This window comes from Bombina bombina, chromosome 3, assembly GCF_027579735.1.
Source record: "Bombina bombina isolate aBomBom1 chromosome 3, aBomBom1.pri, whole genome shotgun sequence".
In the NCBI taxonomy this organism is placed as follows: Eukaryota; Metazoa; Chordata; class Amphibia; order Anura; family Bombinatoridae; genus Bombina; species Bombina bombina.
In genome coordinates this window covers 1,034,785,924-1,034,806,768 of record NC_069501.1, presented here as the reverse complement: position 1 = coordinate 1,034,806,768, position 20,845 = coordinate 1,034,785,924, and positions in this window count along the sequence as shown.

Below are 20,845 nucleotides of genomic sequence, written 5' to 3'. Positions count from 1 at the left end.
GTCATTTAAGGAATTTGATCAATTTTGCTTTATATGTTGTTTTTTCTATTACATATTGCAAGATGTCCCAGATTGACCCTGAGTCAGAAGATACTACTGGAAAATCACTGCCTGGTGCTGAATCTACCAAAGTTAAGTGTATCTGCTGTAAACTTGTGGTATCTGTTCCTCCAGCTGTTGTTTGTAATGAATGTCATGACAAACTTGTTAATGCAGATAATATTTCCTTTAGTAATACTACATTACCTGTTGCTGTTCCATCAACATCTAATACTAGTGTTCCTGTTAACATAAGAGATTTTGTGTCTAAATCCATTAAGAAGGCTATGTCTGTTATTCCTCCTTCTAGTAAACGTAAAAGGTCTTTTAAAACTTCTCATTTTTCAGATGAATTTTTAAATGAACATCATCATTCTGATTCTGATAGTGGTTCCTCTGGTTCAGAGGATTCTGTCTCAGAGGTTGATGCTGATAAATCTTCATATTTATTCAAAATGGAATTTATTCGTTCGTTACTTAAAGAGGTTTTAATTGCATTAGAAATAGAGGATTCTGGTCCTCTTGATACTAAATCTAAACGTTTAAATAAGGTTTTTAAATCTCCTGTAGTTATTCCAGAAGTTTTTCCTGTCCCTGATGCTATTTCTGAAGTAATCTCCAGGGAATGGAATAATTTGGGTAATTCATTTACTCCTTCTAAACGTTTTAAGCAATTATATCCTGTGCCATCTGACAGATTAGAGTTTTGGGACAAAATCCCTAAAGTTGATGGGGCTATCTCTACTCTTGCTAAACGTACTACTATTCCTACGGCAGATAGTACTTCCTTTAAGGATCCTTTAGATAGGAAGATTGAATCCTTTCTAAGAAAAGCTTACTTATGTTCAGGTAATCTTCTTAGACCTGCTATATCTTTAGCGGATGTTGCTGCAGCTTCAACTTTTTGGTTAGAAGCTTTAGCGCAACAAGTAACAGATCATAATTCTCATAGCATTGTTAATCTTCTTCAACATGCTAATAACTTTATTTGTGATGCCATCTTTGATATCATTAGAGTTGATGTCAGGTATATGTCTCTAGCTATTTTAGCTAGAAGAGCTTTATGGCTTAAAACTTGGAATGCAGATATGTCTTCTAAGTCAACTTTACTTTCCCTTTCTTTCCAGGGTAATAAATTATTTGGTTCTCAGTTGGATTCTATTATCTCAACTGTTACTGGAGGGAAAGGAACTTTTTTACCACAGGATAACAAATCTAAAGGTAAATTTAGGTCTAATAATCGTTTTCGTTCTTTTCGTCACAATAAGGAACAAAAGCCTGATCCTTCATCCACAGGAGCGGTATCAGTTTGGAAACCATCTCCAGTCTGGAATAAATCCAAGCCTTTTAGAAAACCAAAGCCAGCTCCCAAGTCCACATGAAGGTGCGGCCCTCATTCCAGCTCAGCTGGTAGGGGGCAGATTACGATTTTTAAAAGAAATTTGGATCAATTCAATTCACAATCTTTAGATTCAGAACATTGTTTCAGAAGGGTACAGAATTGGCTTCAAAATAAGGCCTCCTGCAAAGAGATTTTTTCTTTCCCGTGTCCCAGTAAATCCAGCGAAGGCTCAAGCATTTCTGAAATGTGTTTCAGATCTAGAGTTGGCTGGAGTAATTATGCCAGTTCCAGTTCTGGAACAGGGACTGGGGTTTTATTCAAATCTCTTCATTGTACCAAAGAAGGAAAATTCCTTCAGACTAGTTCTGGATCTAAAAATATTGAATCGTTATGTAAGGATACCAACATTCAAAATGGTAACTATAAGGACTATCCTGCCTTTTGTTCAGCAAGGGCATTATATATCCACAATAGATTTACAGGATGCATATCTGCATATTCCGATTCATCCAGATCACTATCAGTTTCTGAGATTCTCTTTCCTAGACAAGCATTACCAATTTGTGGCTCTGCCGTTTGGCCTAGCAACAGCTCCAAGGATTTTTACAAAGGTTCTCTGTGCCCTTCTGTCTGTAATCAGAGAACAGGGTATTGTGGTATTTCCTTATTTGGTCGATATCTTGGTACTTGCTCAGTCTTCACATTTAGCAGAATCTCATACGAATCGACTCGTATTGTTTCTTCGAGATCATGGTTGGAGGATCAATTTGCCGAAAAGTTCATTGATTCCTCAGACAAGGGTAACCTTTTTAGGTTTCCAGATAGATTCAGTGTCCATGACTCTGTCTCTGACAGACAAGAGACGTCTAAAATTGGTTTCAGCCTGTCGAAACCTTCAGTCTCAATCATTCCCTTCGGTAGCCTTATGTATGGAAATTCTAGGTCTTATGACTGCTGCATTGGACGCGATCCCCTTTGCTCGTTTTCACATGCGACCTCTTCAGCTCTGTATGCTGAACCAGTGGTGCAGGGATTTCACAAAGATACATCAATTGAAATCTTTAAAACCATTTGTACGACACTCTCTGACGTGGTGGACAGATCACCAACGTTTAGTTCAGGGGGCTTCTTTTGTTCTTCCAACCTGGACTGTGATTTCAACAGATGCAAGTCTGACAGGTTGGGGAGCAGTTTGGGGGTCTCTGACAGCACAAGGGGTTTGGGAATCTCAGGAGGTGAGATTACCAATCAATATTTTGGAACTCCGTGCAATTTTCAGAGCTCTTCAGTCATGGCCTCTTCTAAAGAGAGAATCGTTCATTTGTTTTCAGACAGACAATGTCACAACTGTGGCATATATCAATCATCAAGGAGGGACTCACAGTCCTCTGGCTATGAAAGAAGTATCTCGAATTCTGGTTTGGGCGGAATCCAGCTCCTGTCTAATTTCTGCGGTTCATATCCCAGGTATAGACAATTGGGAAGCGGATTATCTCAGCCGCCAAACGTTACATCCGGGCGAATGGTCTCTTCACCCAGAGGTATTTCTTCAGATTGTTCAAATGTGGGGACTTCCAGAAATAGATCTGATGGCTTCTCATCTAAACAAGAAACTTCCCAGGTATCTGTCCAGATCCAGGGATCCTCAAGCGGAAGCAGTGGATGCATTGTCACTTCCTTGGAAGTATCATCCTGCCTATATCTTTCCGCCTCTAGTTCTTCTTCCAAGAGTAATCTCCAAGATTCTGAAGGAATGCTCGTTTGTTCTGCTGGTGGCTCCAGCATGGCCTCACAGGTTTTGGTATGCAGATCTTGTCCGGATGGCCTCTTGCCAACCATGGACTCTTCCGTTAAGACCAGACCTTCTGTCGCAAGGTCCTTTTTTCCATCAGGATCTCAAATCCTTAAATTTAAAGGTATGGAGATTGAACGCTTGATTCTTAGTCAAAGAGGTTTCTCTGACTCTGTGATTAATACTATGTTACAGGCTCGTAAATCTGTATCTAGGAAGATATATTATAGAGTCTGGAAGACTTACATTTCTTGGTGTCTTTCTCATCATTTTTCCTGGCATTCTTTTAGAATTCCGAGAATTTTACAGTTTCTTCAGGATGGTTTGGATAAAGGTTTGTCTGCAAGTTCCTTGAAAGGACAAATCTCTGCTCTTTCTGTTCTTTTTCACAGAAAGATTGCTAGTCTTCCTGATATTCATTGTTTTGTACAAGCTTTGGTTCGTATAAAACCTGTCATTAAGTCAATTTCTCCTCCTTGGAGTTTGAATTTGGTTCTGGGGGCTCTTCAAGCTCCTCCATTTGAACCTATGCATTCATTGGACATTAAATTACTTGGAAAGTTTTGTTTCTTTTGGCCATCTCTTCTGCTAGAAGAGTTTCTGAATTATCTGCGCTTTCTTGTGAGTCTCCTTTTCTGATTTTTCATCAGGATAAGGCAGTGTTGCGAACTTCTTTTCAATTTTTACCTAAGGTTGTGAATTCTAACAACATTAGTAGAGAAATTGTGGTTCCTTCATTATGTCCTAATCCTAAGAATTCTAAGGAGAAATCATTGCATTCTTTGGATGTAGTTAGAGCTTTGAAATATTATGTTGAAGCTACTAAGAATTTCCGAAAGACTTCTAGTCTTTTTGTTATCTTTTCCGGTTCCAGGAAAGGTCAGAAGGCCTCTGCCATTTCTTTGGCATCTTGGTTGAAATCTTTAATTCATCATGCTTATGTCGAGTCAGGTAAAACTCCGCCTCAAAGGATTACAGCTCATTCTACTAGGTCAGTTTCTACTTCCTGGGCTTTTAGGAATGAAGCTTCTGTTGATCAGATTTGCAAAGCAGCAACTTGGTCTTCTTTGCATACTTTTACTAAATTCTACCATTTTGATGTGTTTTCTTCTTCTGAAGCAGTTTTTGGTAGAAAAGTACTTCAGGCAGCTGTTTCAGTTTGATTCTTCTGCTTATAATTTCAGTTTTTTTCATTATAAGATTTAAACTTTATTTTGGGTGTGGATTATTTTCAGCGGAATTGGCTGTCTTTATTTTATCCCTCCCTCTCTAGTGACTCTTGCGTGGAAGATCCACATCTCGGGTAGTCATTATCCCATACGTCACTAGCTCATGGACTCTTGCTAATTACATGAAAGAAAACATAATTTATGTAAGAACTTACCTGATAAATTCATTTCTTTCATATTAGCAAGAGTCCATGAGGCCCACCCTTTTTGTGGTGGTTATGATTTTTTTGTATAAAGCACAATTATTCCAATTCCTTATTTTTTATGCTTTCGCACTTTTTTTCTTATAATCCCACTTCTTGGCTATTCGTTAAACTGATTTGTGGGTGTGGTGAGGGGTGTATTTATAGGCATTTTGAGGTTTGGGAAACTTTGCCCCTCCTGGTAGGAATGTATATCCCATACGTCACTAGCTCATGGACTCTTGCTAATATGAAAGAAATGAATTTATCAGGTAAGTTCTTACATAAATTATGTTTCTTTCATGTAATTAGCAAGAGTCCATGAGCTAGTGACGTATGGGATATACATTCCTACCAGGAGGGGCAAAGTTTCCCAAACCTCAAAATGCCTATAAATACACCCCTCACCACACCCACAATTCAGTTTTACAAACTTTGCCTCCGATGGAGGTGGTGAAGTAAGTTTGTGCTAGATTCTACGTTGATATGCGCTCCGCAGCAAGTTGGAGCCCGGTTTTCCTCTCAGCGTGCAGTGAATGTCAGAGGGATGTGAGGAGAGTATTGCCTATTTGAATGCAGTGATCTCCTTCTACGGGGTCTATTTCATAGGTTCTCTGTTATCGGTCGTAGAGATTCATCTCTTACCTCCCTTTTCAGATCGACGATATACTCTTATATATACCATTACCTCTGCTGATTCTCGTTTCAGTACTGGTTTGGCTTTCTACAAACATGTAGATGAGTGTCCTGGGGTAAGTAAATCTTATTTTCTGTGACACTCTAAGCTATGGTTGGGCACTTTGTTTATAAAGTTCTAAATATATGTATTCAAACATTTATTTGCCTTGACTCAGAATGTTCAACTTTCCTTATTTTCAGACAGTCAGTTTCATATTTGGGATAATGCATTTGATTTAATCATTTTTTCTTACCTTCAAAAATTTGACTCTTCCCTGTGGGCTGTTAGGCTCGCGGGGGCTGAAAATGCTTCATTTTATTGCGTCATTCTTGGCGCTGACTTTTTTGGCGCAAAAATTCTATTTCCGTTTCCGGCGTCATACGTGTCGCCGGAAGTTGCGTCATTTTTTGACGTTATTTCGCGCCAAAAATGTCGGCGTTCCGGATGTGGCGTCATTTTTGGCGCCAAAAGCATTTAGGCGCCAAATAATGTGGGTGTCTTATTTGGCGCGAAAAAATATGGGCGTCGCTTTTGTCTCCACATTATTTAAGTCTCATTTTTTATTGCTTCTGGTTGCTAGAAGCTTGTTCTTTGGCATTTTTTCCCATTCCTGAAACTGTCATTTAAGGAATTTGATCAATTTTGCTTTATATATATGTTGTTGTTTTTTCTCTTACATATTGCAAGATGTCTCACGTTGCATCTGAGTCAGAAGATACTACAGGAAAATCGCTGTCAAGTGCTGAATCTACCAAAGCTAAGTGTATCTGCTGTAAACTTTTGGTAGCTATTTCTCCAGCTGTTGTTTGTATTGATTGTCATGACAAACTTGTTAAAGCAGATAATATTTCCTTTAGTAAAGTACCATTGCCTGTTGCAGTTCCTTCAACATCTAAGGTGCAGAATGTTCCTGATAATATAAGAGATTTTGTTTCTGAATCCATAAAGAAGGCTATGTCTGTTATTTCTACTTCTAGTAAACGTAAAAAATCTTTTAAAACTTCTCTCCCTACAGATGAATTTTTAAATGAACATCATCATTCTGATTCTGATGACTCATCTGGTTCAGAGGATTCTGTCTCAGAGGTTGATGCTGATAAATCTTCATATTTATTTAAAATGGAATTTATTCGTTCTTTACTTAAAGAAGTTCTAATTGCTTTAGAAATAGAGGATTCTGGTCCTCTTGATACTAATTCTAAACGTTTGGATAAGGTATTTAAAGCTCCTGTGGTTATTCCAGAAGTTTTTCCTGTTCCTAATGCTATTTCTGCAGTAATTTCCAAAGAATGGGATAAATTGGGTAATTCATTTACTCCTTCTAAACGTTTTAAGCATTTATATCCTGTGCCGTCTGACAGATTAGAATTTTGGGACAAAATCCCTAAAGTTGATGGGGCTATTTCTACCCTTGCTAAACGTACAACTATTCCTACGTCAGATGGTACTTCATTTAAGGATCCTCTAGATAGGAAAATTGAATCCTTTCTAAGAAAAGCTTATCTGTGTTCAGGTAATCTTCTTAGACCTGCTATATCTTTGGCTGATGTTGCTGCAGCTTCAACTTTTTGGTTGGAAACTTTAGCGCAACAAGTAACACATTGTGATTCTCATGACATTATTATTCTTCTTCAGCATGCTAATAATTTTATCTGTGATGCCATTTTTGATATTATCAGAGTTGATGTCAGGTTTATGTCTCTAGCTATTTTAGCTAGAAGAGCTTTATGGCTTAAAACTTGGAATGCTGATATGGCTTCTAAATCAACTTTACTTTCTATTTCTTTCCAGGGTAACAAATTATTTGGTTCTCAGTTGGATTCCATCATTTCAACTGTTACTGGTGGGAAAGGAACTTTTTTACCACAGGATAAAAAATCTAAAGGTAAAAGCAGGGCTAATAATCGTTTTCGTTCCTTTCGTTTCAACAAAGAACAAAAGCCTGATCCTTCATCCTCAGGAGCAGTTTCAGTTTGGAAACCATCTCCAGTCTGGAATAAATCCAAGCCAGCTAGAAAGGCAAAGCCTGCTTCTAAGTCCACATGAAGGTGCGGCCCTCATTCCAGCTCAGCTGGTAGGGGGCAGGTTACGTTTTTTCAAAGAAATTTGGATCAAATCTGTTCACAATCTTTGGATTCAGAACATTGTTTCAGAAGGGTACAAAATTGGTTTCAAGATGAGACCTCCTGCAAAGAGATTTTTTCTTTCCCGTGTCCCAGTAAATCCAGTAAAAGCTCAAGCATTTCTGAATTGTGTTTCAGATCTAGAGTTGACTGGAGTAATTATGCCAGTTCCAGTTCCGGAACAGGGGATGGGGTTTTATTCAAATCTCTTCATTGTACCAAAGAAGGAGAATTCCTTCAGACCAGTTCTGGATCTAAAAATATTGAATCGTTATGTAAGGATACCAACATTCAAAATGGTAACTGTAAGGACTATATTGCCTTTTGTTCAGCAAGGGAATTATATGTCCACAATAGATTTACAGGATGCATATCTGCATATTCCGATTCATCCAGATCATTATCAGTTCCTGAGATTCTCTTTTCTGGACAAGCATTACCAGTTTGTGGCTCTGCCGTTTGGCCTAGCTACAGCTCCAAGAATTTTTACAAAGGTTCTCGGTGCCCTTCTGTCTGTAATCAGAGAACAGGGTATTGTGGTATTTCCTTATTTGGACGATATCTTGGTACTTGCTCAGTCTTTACATTTAGCAGAATCTCATACGAATCGACTTGTGTTGTTTCTTCAAGATAATGGTTGGAGGATCAATTTACCAAAAAGTTCTTTGATTCCTCAGTTAAGGGTAACCTTTCTGGGTTTCCAGATGGATTCAGTGTCCATGACTCTGTCTTTAACAGACAAGAGACGTCTAAAATTGATTGCAGCTTGTCGAAACCTTCAGTCACAATCATTCCCTTCGGTAGCCTTATGCATGGAAATTCTAGGTCTTATGACTGCTGCATCGGACGCGATCCCCTTTGCTCGTTTTTACATGCGACCTCTTCAGCTCTGTATGCTGAAGCAATGGTGCAAGGATTACACGAAGATATCTCAATCAATATCTTTAAAACCGATTGTTCGACACTCTCTAACATGGTGGACAGATCACCATCGTTTAATTCAGGGGGCTTCTTTTGTGCTTCCGACCTGGACTGTAATTTCAACAGATGCAAGTCTCACAGGTTGGGGAGCTGTGTGGGGATCTCTGACGGCACAAGGAGTTTGGGAATCTCAGGAGGTGAGATTACCGATCAATATTTTGGAACTCCGTGCAGTTTTCAGAGCTCTTCAGTTTTGGCCTCTTCTGAAGAGAGAATCGTTCATTTGTTTTCAGACAGACAATGTCACAACTGTGGCATACATCAATCATCAAGGAGGGACTCACAGTCCTCTGGCTATGAAAGAAGTATCTCGAATTTTGGTTTGGGCGGAATCCAGCTCCTGTCTAATCTCTGCGGTTCATATCCCAGGTATAGACAATTGGGAAGCGGATTATCTCAGTCGCCAAACGTTGCATCCGGGCGAATGGTCTCTTCACCCAGAGGTATTTCTTCAGATTGTTCAAATGTGGGAACTTCCAGAAATAGATCTGATGGCGTCCCATCTAAACAAGAAACTTCCCAGGTATCTGTCCAGATCCCGGGATCCTCAGGCGGAGGCAGTGGATGCATTATCACTTCCTTGGAAGTATCATCCTGCCTATATCTTTCCGCCTCTAGTTCTTCTTCCAAGAGTAATCTCCAAGATTCTGAAGGAATGCTCGTTTGTTCTGCTGGTAGCTCCGGCATGGCCTCACAGGTTTTGGTATGCGGATCTTGTCCGGATGGCCTCTTGCCAACCGTGGACTCTTCCGTTAAGACCAGACCTTCTGTCACAAGGTCCTTTTTTCCATCAGGATCTGAAATCCTTAAATTTAAAGGTATGGAGATTGAACGCTTGATTCTTGGTCAAAGAGGTTTCTCTGACTCTGTGATTAATACTATGTTACAGGCTCGTAAATCTGTATCTCGAGAGATATATTATAGAGTCTGGAAGACTTATATTTCTTGGTGTCTTTCTCATCATTTTTTCTTGGCATTCTTTTAGAATACCGAGAATTTTACAGTTTCTTCAGGATGGTTTAGATAAGGGTTTGTCCGCAAGTTCTTTGAAAGGACAAATCTCTGCTCTTTCTGTTCTTTTTCACAGAAAGATTGCTATTCTTCCTGATATTCATTGTTTTGTACAAGCTTTGGTTCGTATAAAACCTGTCATTAAGTCAATTTCTCCTCCTTGGAGTTTGAATTTGGTTCTGGGAGCTCTTCAAGCTCCTCCGTTTGAACCTATGCATTCATTGGACATTAAATTACTTTCTTGGAAAGTTTTGTTCCTTTTGGCCATCTCTTCTGCCAGAAGAGTTTCTGAATTATCTGCTCTTTCTTGTGAGTCTCCTTTTCTGATTTTTCATCAGGATAAGGCGGTGTTGCGAACTTCTTTTGAATTTTTACCTAAAGTTGTGAATTCCAACAACATTAGTAGAGAAATTGTGGTTCCTTCATTATGTCCTAATCCTAAGAATTCTAAGGAGAAATCGTTGCATTCTTTGGATGTTATTAGAGCTTTGAAATATTATGTTGAAGCTACTAAGTCTTTCCGAAAGACTTCTAGTTTATTTGTTATCTTTTCCGGTTCTAGAAAAGGCCAGAAAGCTTCTGCCATTTCTTTGGCATCTTGGTTGAAATCTTTAATTCATCTTGCCTATGTTGAGTCGGGTAAAACTCCGCCTCAGAGAATTACAGCTCATTCTACTAGGTCAGTTTCTACTTCCTGGGCGTTTAGGAATGAAGCTTCGGTTGACCAGATCTGCAAAGCAGCAACTTGGTCCTCTTTGCATACTTTTGCTAAATTCTACCATTTTGATGTATTTTCTTCTTCTGAAGCAGTTTTTGGTAGAAAAGTACTTCAGGCAGCGGTTTCAGTTTGAATCTTCTGCTTATGTTTTTTGTTAAACTTTATTTTGGGTGTGGATTATTTTCAGCAGGAATTGGCTGTCTTTATTTTATCCCTCCCTCTCTAGTGACTCTTGTGTGGAAAGATCCACATCTTGGGTAGTCATTATCCCATACGTCACTAGCTCATGGACTCTTGCTAATTACATGAAAGAAAACATAATTTATGTAAGAACTTACCTGATAAATTCATTTCTTTCATATTAGCAAGAGTCCATGAGGCCCGCCCTTTTTTTGTGGTGGTTATGATTTTGTATAAAGCACAATTATTCCAATTCCTTATTTTATATGCTTTCGCACTTTTTTATCACCCCACTTCTTGGCTATTCGTTAAACTGAATTGTGGGTGTGGTGAGGGGTGTATTTATAGGCATTTTGAGGTTTGGGAAACTTTGCCCCTCCTGGTAGGAATGTATATCCCATACGTCACTAGCTCATGGACTCTTGCTAATATGAAAGAAATGAATTTATCAGGTAAGTTCTTACATAAATTATGTTTTTTCTGATGAGGGGTTATATTACAGGGCATTGACAAGTTTCTGGCTCATGTTTTTTTATTACTTTGTATGCTATTTTCAGTTTAATGTTTTTTGCAACATTTTTTTTCCCTGGTTATGGTTATGAGTGTCCGGGTGTGTTGTGATGTTTTGGTGGGCGGAGCCTGCTGAGGAGGTAGTTTTGGCGCACTTTTTCAATTCAGGAAGTGCTTGTTTCATTTTAGTGCAGCTCTGGGCTGTGTACAAGTGGCTGTTTCTTTGCTGCAGAGTGATTTCAGTCCGGAGTATTCCTATTTTCTCTTGTAAAGGTGTATCCAGTCCACGGGTTCCTCCGTTACTTGTGGGATATTCTCCTTCCCAACAGAAAGTTGCAAGAGGACACCCACAGCAGAGCTGTCTATATAGCTCCTCCCCTAACTGCCACCCCCAGTCATTCTCTTGCAACTCTCGACAAGATAGGAAGTGTAAGAGAGATGTGGTGACTTAGTGTAGTTTTTACCTTCAATCAAGAGTTTGTTATTTTTAAACGGTACCGGCGTTGTACTGTTTTACTCTCAGGCAGAAATTAGAAGAAGAATCTGCCTGGAGGTTGATGATCTTAGTGGTTTGTAACTAAGGTCCATTGCTGTTCTCACACATAACTGAAGAGTATGGAAAGAAAACTTCAGTTGGGGGGACGATTTGCAGATTACCTGCTTTGAGGTATGTTCAGTATATTTATTTCTAGAGAGATAAGGTCTAGAAAATGCTGACAGAGCCTTGTATATTTGAGGTAAGCCTGATGCAGTGATTTAACGACTGGGATCATGCTTACAAAAAAGGGTAATATTCATGTTAATACTCATATTAGTGTCAAAACGTTTGCATGGTTTATAGAAAAAACGTTTTTTCTCTGAGGGTGATAAATCTTTATTTGGGGCCTAGTTTTCCACATGGCTAGTCAGATTACTCCTAGGAGTACTTTTTTAAGGCCCTCTGACATCGAGTGCATGGTGGGAGGGGCCTATTTTCACACTCTAAATGCGCAGTTGATATTCATACTGACACATCCAGCTTCCCTAAAGGAGTCCTCTGTCATCTAGGACCTTTATAGAGGGTTTTTTTCCTGCAAAATCGTGTTTAAAGGATTACTTTCCGTTATAATTTTTAAGCCAAACAACTAACATATTAAAGTTAATAAACATTAATTAAAACCTACTGACCTATATTTTCTCCAAAACGAAGTTTCATAACGTTCTAAAAGTTATATCTTTTATTTGCCGATGATGTCACGTTATCCTGCCTACTATTTTCAGCACTGCTTGTTCAAAATACTTAAACCAATGAAATTGTGTTTAAAGCGCCATTTTGAAACCTAGGTATTGTAAACGGATTGGTACAGAGCAAAGGATACCCGCAGAGTGGGTTTGGAAAACAATTACATTTGCAGACAAGATTTCTGATATACGGTAGAGATATGTTAATGAAATGCTATTGATAAAAAGCGTATTTGGGGTAGTTAGTTAGTAACAGGCATAGAAAACTTTACTTACAGTGGCCCTTTAAGGGCAGGTAGGAGCCACAGCAGAGCTGTGGCAGTGTGTTTGACTGTTTATTAACGGTTTTAACGTTTTCCAGTTTGGGGCCTAAGGGGTTAATCATCCATTTGCAAGTGGGTGCAATGCTGCTTTAGTCCCTTATACACACTGTAAAAACTTTGCAGAGTTTACTACTTTTAACACTGTTTTGCAGTTTGTGGTAGTTTTTTTTTCTCTTAAAGGCACAGTACCGTTTTTGTTTAGTTGCTGTTTCACATTTATTAAAGTGTTTTCCTATTCTATTATAAAGACTGCTCCCATCTTGAGGCTAAGTGCCTAGCTCTGAGGTAATCTATTACATTGAATAACTAGTTACAGCCTATACCCTACCGATTACATATAGCTGAGCTAGCATGAGAGTGTCTGGTAGCAACTAGCGCAGATGGTTCCTATGACCTCATAATGATGCACCATTGCCTCTAGAGGTCTATTGCACTAGCAATAGGGTACATATGAGCATCTCTGTAATTTTAAGTCACTCAATTTTAATATATGAATATAGGAAATATTTAGCTTATCTGTTTAGTGTTGTTAACCTTCAGTTAACTATATTACCACTCATGTATTCAGTTCCTATCTGTTTAGCTCCATCTGCTTATTTTAAGGCTTAAGTATCAACCTACTCACTAACCTTTTATAGGCACAAGAGCGGCCACTCTAAACCCTAATCCCCCTCAAATTATAAAATTATAAGCTTAATAAGGCCCAAGGGAACTGCAGTTGGTTTTAGGAAGACTTAATTAAAGATTATCTTTGAAAAAGAGGTGTAGGGAACCAATTGGCTGTTCCTCATTAGTTATACCCTTATACTTAAATGGGTGCTTATTTCTAATTGGCCACGCCCCCCCCACTCTTATTTCGAGCGGCTTTTGCCCGCTGCTTCCCCCCCCCCCATAATCACTACTAAGGTCCAAAAGTGGCCTCACAAATGCCAATTTCCCTTCTCACTCTCCATTAGAATTTTTAGGTCCAAAAGTGGTCTCCTCTCTGAGTAGCATAGGGAACCCTAACTAATATATAAAAATGAGGTTTCATTTCTAGACACTTGCACTTCTCAACCAGCATTGCATACCACCACTTATTGTACGAATGAATATTGTGACATTGACTTGCGAAATGTAATATTTATCCTTGAAGTTGCAACATGACCATATATGTTTTTTTAGTTCCATTTTCAAGAAGGTTTCCCTTATTAGCTTGGAAAGTACCTCACCGAATAACTAAAGGGACTCATGAATAGTTTAAAGAAAGACTCAAACTTCACTCTCTGGTTATTGTTTGGATTACTACTCTCCTGCCCAATGGCTACTTATGTGTAAAGAACATGCAACGCTTATATGTATAGTTGGTCCATATACATTGTCTTGTTTGGTGATGTAATATCATATCTGTACATCGTTGTTTATTAAGTGTTTTTTTTTTCTTCTTGTCATCGTCACTAATAACCTCAATAAAAATAAATTAAAAAAAAAAAAAAAAAAAAGTGTTTTCCAAGCTTGCTGGTCTCATTACTAGTCTGTTAAACATGTCTGACATAGAGGAAACTCCTTGTTCATTATGTTTAGAAGCCATTGTGGAACCCCCTCTTAGAATGTGTACCAAATGTACTGATATTTCTATAAGTTATAAAGACCATATTATGGCATTTAAAGATTTATCACCAGAGGTTTCTCAGTCTGACAAAAGGGAGGTTAAACCACCTAGCTCTCCCCATGTGTCAGAACTTATATCTCCCGCTCAAGTGACGCCAAGTACATCTGGCGCGTCCAATGCGTTTACCTTACAAGACATGGCGGCGGTTATGACTAATACCCTCACAGAGGTATTGTCCAAACTGCCAGGGTTACAAGGAAAGACAGCTCTGGGGCTAGAAAAAAATACAGAGCTTTCTGACGCTTTAGTAGCTATGTCTGATATACCCTCACAATATGCAGAAGCCGAAGCAGGAGATCTTCTATCTGTGGGTGACATTTCTGATTCAGGGAAAGCGTTACTTCAGTCTGACTCTGAAATGACAGCGTTTAAATTTAAGCTTGAACGCCTCCGCTTGTTGCTCAGGGAGGTTTTAGCGACTCTGGATGACTGTGACCCCATTGTAGTCCCAGAGAAATTGTGTAAAATGGACAAATACTTTGCAGTGCCTGTTTACACTGACGTTTTTCCAGTCCCTAAGAGGTTTTCAGAAATTATTACGAAGGAATGGGATAGACCAGGTGTACCGTTCTCTCCCCCTCCTGCTTTTAAAAGATGTTTCCCATAGATGCCGCAACACGGGGCTCGTGGCAGACGGTCCCTAAGATGGAGGGAGCAGTTTCTACCCTAGCTAAGCGTACAACTATCCCCGTCGAGGACACTTGTGCTTTCTTAGATCCAATGGATAAAAAAATTAGAGGGTTTCCTTAACAAAATCTTTATACAACAAGGTTTTATTCTCCAGCCTCTTGCATGCATTCCCCAGTCACTGCTGCAGCGGCTTTCTGGTTCGAGTCTCTTGAGGAGGCTCTACAGGTGGAGACCCCGTTAGATGATATTCTAGACAGGATTAAAGCTCTTAAATGAGCTAATTCCTTTATTTCTGACGCCGTTTTTCATTTAACCAAACTAACGGCTAAGAATTCAGGTTTTGCCATTCAGGCGCGTAGGGCGCTATGGCTTAAATCCTGGTCAGCTGACGTTACTTCAAAGTCTAAGCTTCTCAACATCCCCTTCAAAGGGCAGACCCTATTCGGGCCTGGACTGAAGGAGATCATTTCTGATATTACTGGAGGAAAAGGTCACGCCCTTCCTCAGGATAGGTCCAACAAATTAAGGACCAAACAGACTAATTTTCGTTCCTTTCGAAACTTCAAGAGTGGGGCTGCTTCAACTTCCTCTAATGCAAAACAAGAGGGAAAATTTGCCCAGTCCAAACCAGTCTGGAGACCTAACCAGGCTTGGAACAAGGGGAAGCAGGTCAAAAAACCTGCTGCTGCCTCTAAGACAGCATGAAAGACCGGGACCGGATCTAGTTGGGGGCAGACTTTCTCTCTTCGCCCAGGCTTGGGCAAGAGATGTCCAGGATCCCTAGGCTCTGGAGATTGTTTCCCAGGGATATCTTCTGGACTTCAAAGCTGAATTCATCTCCAAAGGGGAGATTTAATCTCTCACAATTATCTGCAAACCAGATAAAGAGAGAGGCATTCTTACGTTGCGTTCAAGACCTACTGGTTATGGGAGTGATCCACTCAGTTCCAAGGGAGGAACAGGGGCAGGGCTTCTATTCAAATCTGTTTATAGTTCCCAAAAAAGAGGGAACTTTCAGACCAATCTTGGATCTCAAGATCCTAAACAAATTTCTCAGGGTACCATCCTTCAAGATCGAGACTAATCAAACCATCCTACCTATGATCCAGGAGGGTCAATATATGACTACCGTGGACTTAAAGGATGCTTATCTCCACATTTCGATACACAGAGATCATCATCAGTTCCTCAGGTTCGCCTTTCTAGACAGGCATTACCAGTTTGTGGCTTTTCCCTTCGGTTAGCCACGGCACCAAGAATCTTTACGAAGGTTCTAGGGTCCCTACTGGCGGTTCTAAGGCCACAAGGCTTAGCAGTGGCTCCTTACCTAGACGACATTCTGATACAGGCATCGACTTTTCAAATCGCCAAATCCCATACGGACATTGTTCTGGCATTCCTGAGGTCTCACGGGTGGAAGGTGAACGAAGAAAAGAGTTCTCTATCCCCTCTCACAAGAGTCTCCTTCCTAGGAACTCTGATAGATTCAGTAGAAATGAAAATTTTTCTGACGGTCAGGTTGTCAAAACTTCTAGCTTCCTGCCGTGCTCTTCATTCCACTTCTCGGCCGTCAGTGGCTCAGTGTATGGAAGTAATCGGCCTAATGGTAGCGGAAATGGACATAGTTCCGTTTGCCCGCCTACATCTCAGACCACTGCAACTTTGCATGCTCAATCAGTGGAATGGGGACTACATAGATTTGTCTCCTCGGATAAATCTGGATCAAGAGACCAGGGATTCTCTTCTCTGGTGGCTATCTCGGGTCCATCTGTCCAGGGGAATGAGTTTCCGCAGGCCAGAATGGACTATAGTGACGACAGATGCCAGCCTTCTGGGCTGGGGCGCAGTCTGGAATTCCCTGAAGGCTCAGGGTTCGTGGACTCAGGAGGAAGCCCTCCTTCTGATAAACATTCTGGAACTAAGAGCGATATTCAATGCACTTCAGGCTTGGCCTCAGCTAGCTGCGGTCAGGTTAATCAGATTTCAGTCGGACAACATCACGACTGTAGCCTATATCAACCATGAGGGGGGAACAAGGAGCCCCCTGGCAATGGTGGAGGTTTCAAAGATAATTCTATGGGCAGAGGTTCACTCTTGCCATCTCTCAGCTATCCATATCCCAGGAGTAGAGAACTGGGAGGCGGATTTTCTAAGTCGGCAGACTTTTCATCCGGGGGAGTGGGAGCTCCATCCGGAGGTATTTGCCCAGCTGATTCAACTATGGGGCAAACCAGAACTGGATCTCATGGCGTCTCGTCAGAATGCCAAGCTTCCTTGTTACGGGTCCAGGTCAAGGGATCCCCAGGCAGCGCTGATAGATGCTCTAGCAGCGCCCTGGTCCTTCAGCCTGGCTTATATGTTTCCACCATTTCCTCTGCTCCCTCGTCTGATTGCCAAGATCAAGCAGGAGAGAGCTTCAGTGGTTTTGATAGCTCCTGCGTGGCCACGCAGGACTTGGTATGCAGATCTGGTGGACATGTCATCCTTTCCACCATGGACTCTGCCGCTGAGGCAGGACCTTCTACTTCAAGGTCCCTTCAAACATCCAAATCTAATTTCTCTGCGTCTGACTGCTTGGAGATTGAATGCTTGATTTTATCAAAGCGTGTTTTTTCCGAGACGGTCATTGATACCTTAATTCAGGCTCAAAAGCCTGTCACCAGGAAAATCTTTCATAAGATATGGTGTAAATATCTTCATTGGTGCAAATCCAAGGGTTACTCATGGAGTAAGGTCAGGATTCCTAGGATATTATCCTTTCTCCAAGAAGGATTGGAGAAGGAATTGTCAGCTAGTTCCTTAAAGGGACAGATTTCTGCTCTGTCTATTCTTTTGCACAAACGTCTGAGGTTCCAGACGTTCAGGCGTTTTGTCAGGCTTTGGTTAGAATTAAGCCTGTGTTTAAACCTGTCGCTCCGCCATGGAGTTTAAATTTAGTTCTTAAAGTTCTTCAAGGGGTTCCGTTTGAACCTTTGCATTCCATAGATATGAAACTTTTATCTTGGAAAGTCCTGTTTTTAGTAGCTATCTCTTCGGCTCAAACAGTTTCGGAGTTATCTGCTTTACAGTGTGATTCCCCTTATCTGATTTTCCATGCAGATAAGGTAGTTTTACGTACCAAACCTGGGTTTCTTCCTAAGGTGGTATCTAATAAGAATATCAATCAGGAGATTGTTGTTCCTTCATTATGTCCTAATCCTTCTTCAAAGAAGGAACGTCTATTACACAATCTTGATGTGGTTCGTGCTTTAAAGTTTTATTTACAAGCTACGAAGGATTTTCGTCAAACATCTGCTTTGTTTGTTGTCTACTCTGAACAGAGGAGAGGCCAAAAGGCTTCGGCAACTTCTCTTTCTTTTTGGCTAAGAAGCTTAATCCGCTTAGCTTATGAGACTGCTGGCCAGCAGCCTCCTGAAAGAATTACAGCTTATTCTACTAGAGCAGTAGCTTCCACATGGGCTTTTAAACATGAAGCCTCTGTTGAACAGATTTGTAAGGCGGCGACTTGGTCTTCGCTTCATACCTTTTCTAAATTCTACAAATTCGATACTTTTGCTTCCTCGGAGGCTATTTTTGGGAGAAAGGTCTTACAGGCAGTGGTGCCTTCCGTTTAAGTTCCTGCCTTGTCCCTCTCTTCATCCGTGTCCTAAAGCTTTGGTATTGGTATCCCACAAGTAATGGATGAACCCGTGGACTGGATACACCTTTACAAGAGAGAACAAAATTTATGCTTACCTGATAAATTTATTTCTCTTGTGGTGTATCCACTCCACGGCCCACCCTGTCATTTTAAGGCAGGTGTTTTTTATTTTTTAAACTACAGTCACCACTGCACCCTATAGTTTCTCCTTTTTTCTTGCATATCTTCGGTCGAATGACTGGGGGTGGCAGTTAGGGGAGGAGCTATATAGACAGCTCTGCTGTGGGTGTCCTCTTGCAACTTCCTGTTGGGAAGGAGAATATCCCACAAGTAATGGATGAACCCGTGGACTGGATACACCACAAGAGAAATACATTTATCAGGTAAGCATACATTTTGTTTTTCTCAGTTTGATCAGCAGGTTCAGGAAGACACTCCAGCAATCTGGCTGAGGTTTAGAGGTGCCCATGTTTATTTTACTTTACTTTTATAAAGTTTTTTTGTTGCTATAAATGTCTGTGTCAACGTTACTTTTTTAAAGGGATAGTAACATTTTTTAGGCTTTTTTTTTTTTTTTTTTAATTATTTGAAAGTTATTTTTTGTGTTTTGATGGACTAAGTGGCCCTGCAAAATGTTATTTGTACTCTGTTGGGGGCTAATGTGGAATCTCCTATTTCTTTATGTTCCTCATGTATTGAGGGAACATTGCATTACAAAGAAACTTTTTGAATCTGAGCCGTTTTTTTCTAGGGAAGATGCTGTTCAAGTGCAGCCTTGTTCTCCGGCATCCCTGCCCGCATGTTATACCCTGTGCTTCCTCTCATGCTCCTGCTGGAGTTTTCTTTGCAGGATATGGCTTCTCATATCTTCTGCAGTTTCTGAAGTGTTATCTGCTTTCCCTATGTTGCAGGGGAAGCGTAAGATGAAATTTAAAAATTTGGAGACCCCTGTTTCAGGGGTTGATTTTTTCTAATGTCTCTTCTCAGAAGTCTAAGGAAGAGGATTCTTCTTTATTGTCTGAGGGTGAGATCTCTTGACTCTAACAGTATATTTCCTTCCTCTGATGCTGAAGTTGTGTCATTCAAGTTCAAATTAGAGCACCTCCGTTTGTTACTTTAGGAGGTTTTGTCTACTTTGGATGATTCTGATTCTATGGTTGTAATGACTCCTAAAAATCTAGTAAGCTTATTATATATTTTGATGTTCCTTCCGCAGTGGATGTATTCCCTGTCCTTGATCGCTTCAGAGATTGTTGCACGGGAGTGGGAGAAGCCTGGGATTCCTTTTTCCCCTTCTCCAATTTAAAAAAAAAAGTTTTCTATTGCTTACAGTCTTGGTAGACAGTGCCTAAGGTTGAGAGTGCTATTTCTACTTTGGCTAAGAGAACTACTATTCCCATTGAGGATAGTTGTTCTTTTCAGGATCCTATGGATTAGAAGCTTGACGCTTTTCGAAAGAGGATGTATGTTCATCAGGGGTTGCAATGGCAGCCTGCGGTGTGTATTGCTACTGTCACTAGCGCAGCAGCTTATTGGTTTGATGCGTTGTCTGATTCTATTTGGTCAGACACTCCTCTTGAGGAGATTCAGGATAGGATTAAGGCTCTTAAATTGGCTAATTCCTTTCTTTCTGATGCTTCTCTTCAAGTTATCAAATTGGCAAAGATTTCTTGATTTGCTGTTTTAGCTCGCAGAGTTATATAGTTAAATTCCTGGTATGCGGATGTTTCTTCTAAACTAAGCTTTTGTCTTTTCCTTACAATGGTAAGACCTTGTTTGTACCAGGTCTGGCTGAGATTATTTCTGAAATTACGGGAGGTAAGGGTCATTTTCTTCCTCGGGATAAAAGACATATACAAAAGCGTCAAAGTAATTTTCGTTCCTTTCGGAACTTCTCAGCTAAACCTTCCCCTTCCTCTTCCAAGCAGGAGCATTCTAAGTCTTCCTGGAAGTTCATTCATTCCTGGAATAAGGGGAAGCAATTTATAAAGCCTGTTAATGACTCAAAGTCAGCATGAAGGTTCTTCCCCCAATCCGGGAGCAGATCTTGTGGGGGGCAGATTTTCTTTTTCACTCAGGCTTGGGTTCGGGATGTTCCGGAACCCTGGGTGGTGAACATCGTATCCCAGGGATACAAGCTAGAGTTCAGGACTTATCCCAGGGGCAGGTTTCTTCTCTCCAGGTTATCTGTAAACCAGATAGAGAGAGGCATTCTTGTGTTGTGTCCAGGATCTTTCCGATATGGGAGTAATCGTTCCTGTTCCTTTTCAGGAGCAGGGTCTGGGTTTTTATTCCAATCTGTTCGTAGTTCCCAAAAGAGAGGGAACATTCCGTCCTATTCTGGATTTCAAGAGTGTGAACAAGTTTCTCAGAGTTCCGTCTTTCAAGATGGAGACTGTTCATTCCATTCTTCCTTTAGTTCAGGAGGGTCAGTTTATGACCACAGTGAATTTAAAGGATGCGTATCTGCATTTTCCTATCAACAAGGATTATCACAAGTTTAAGATTTGTGTTTCTAGACAAACATTTTCAGTTTGTGGCCCTTCCATTTGGTCTTGCTACGGCTCCCAGGATTTTTTCGATGGTTCTGGGAG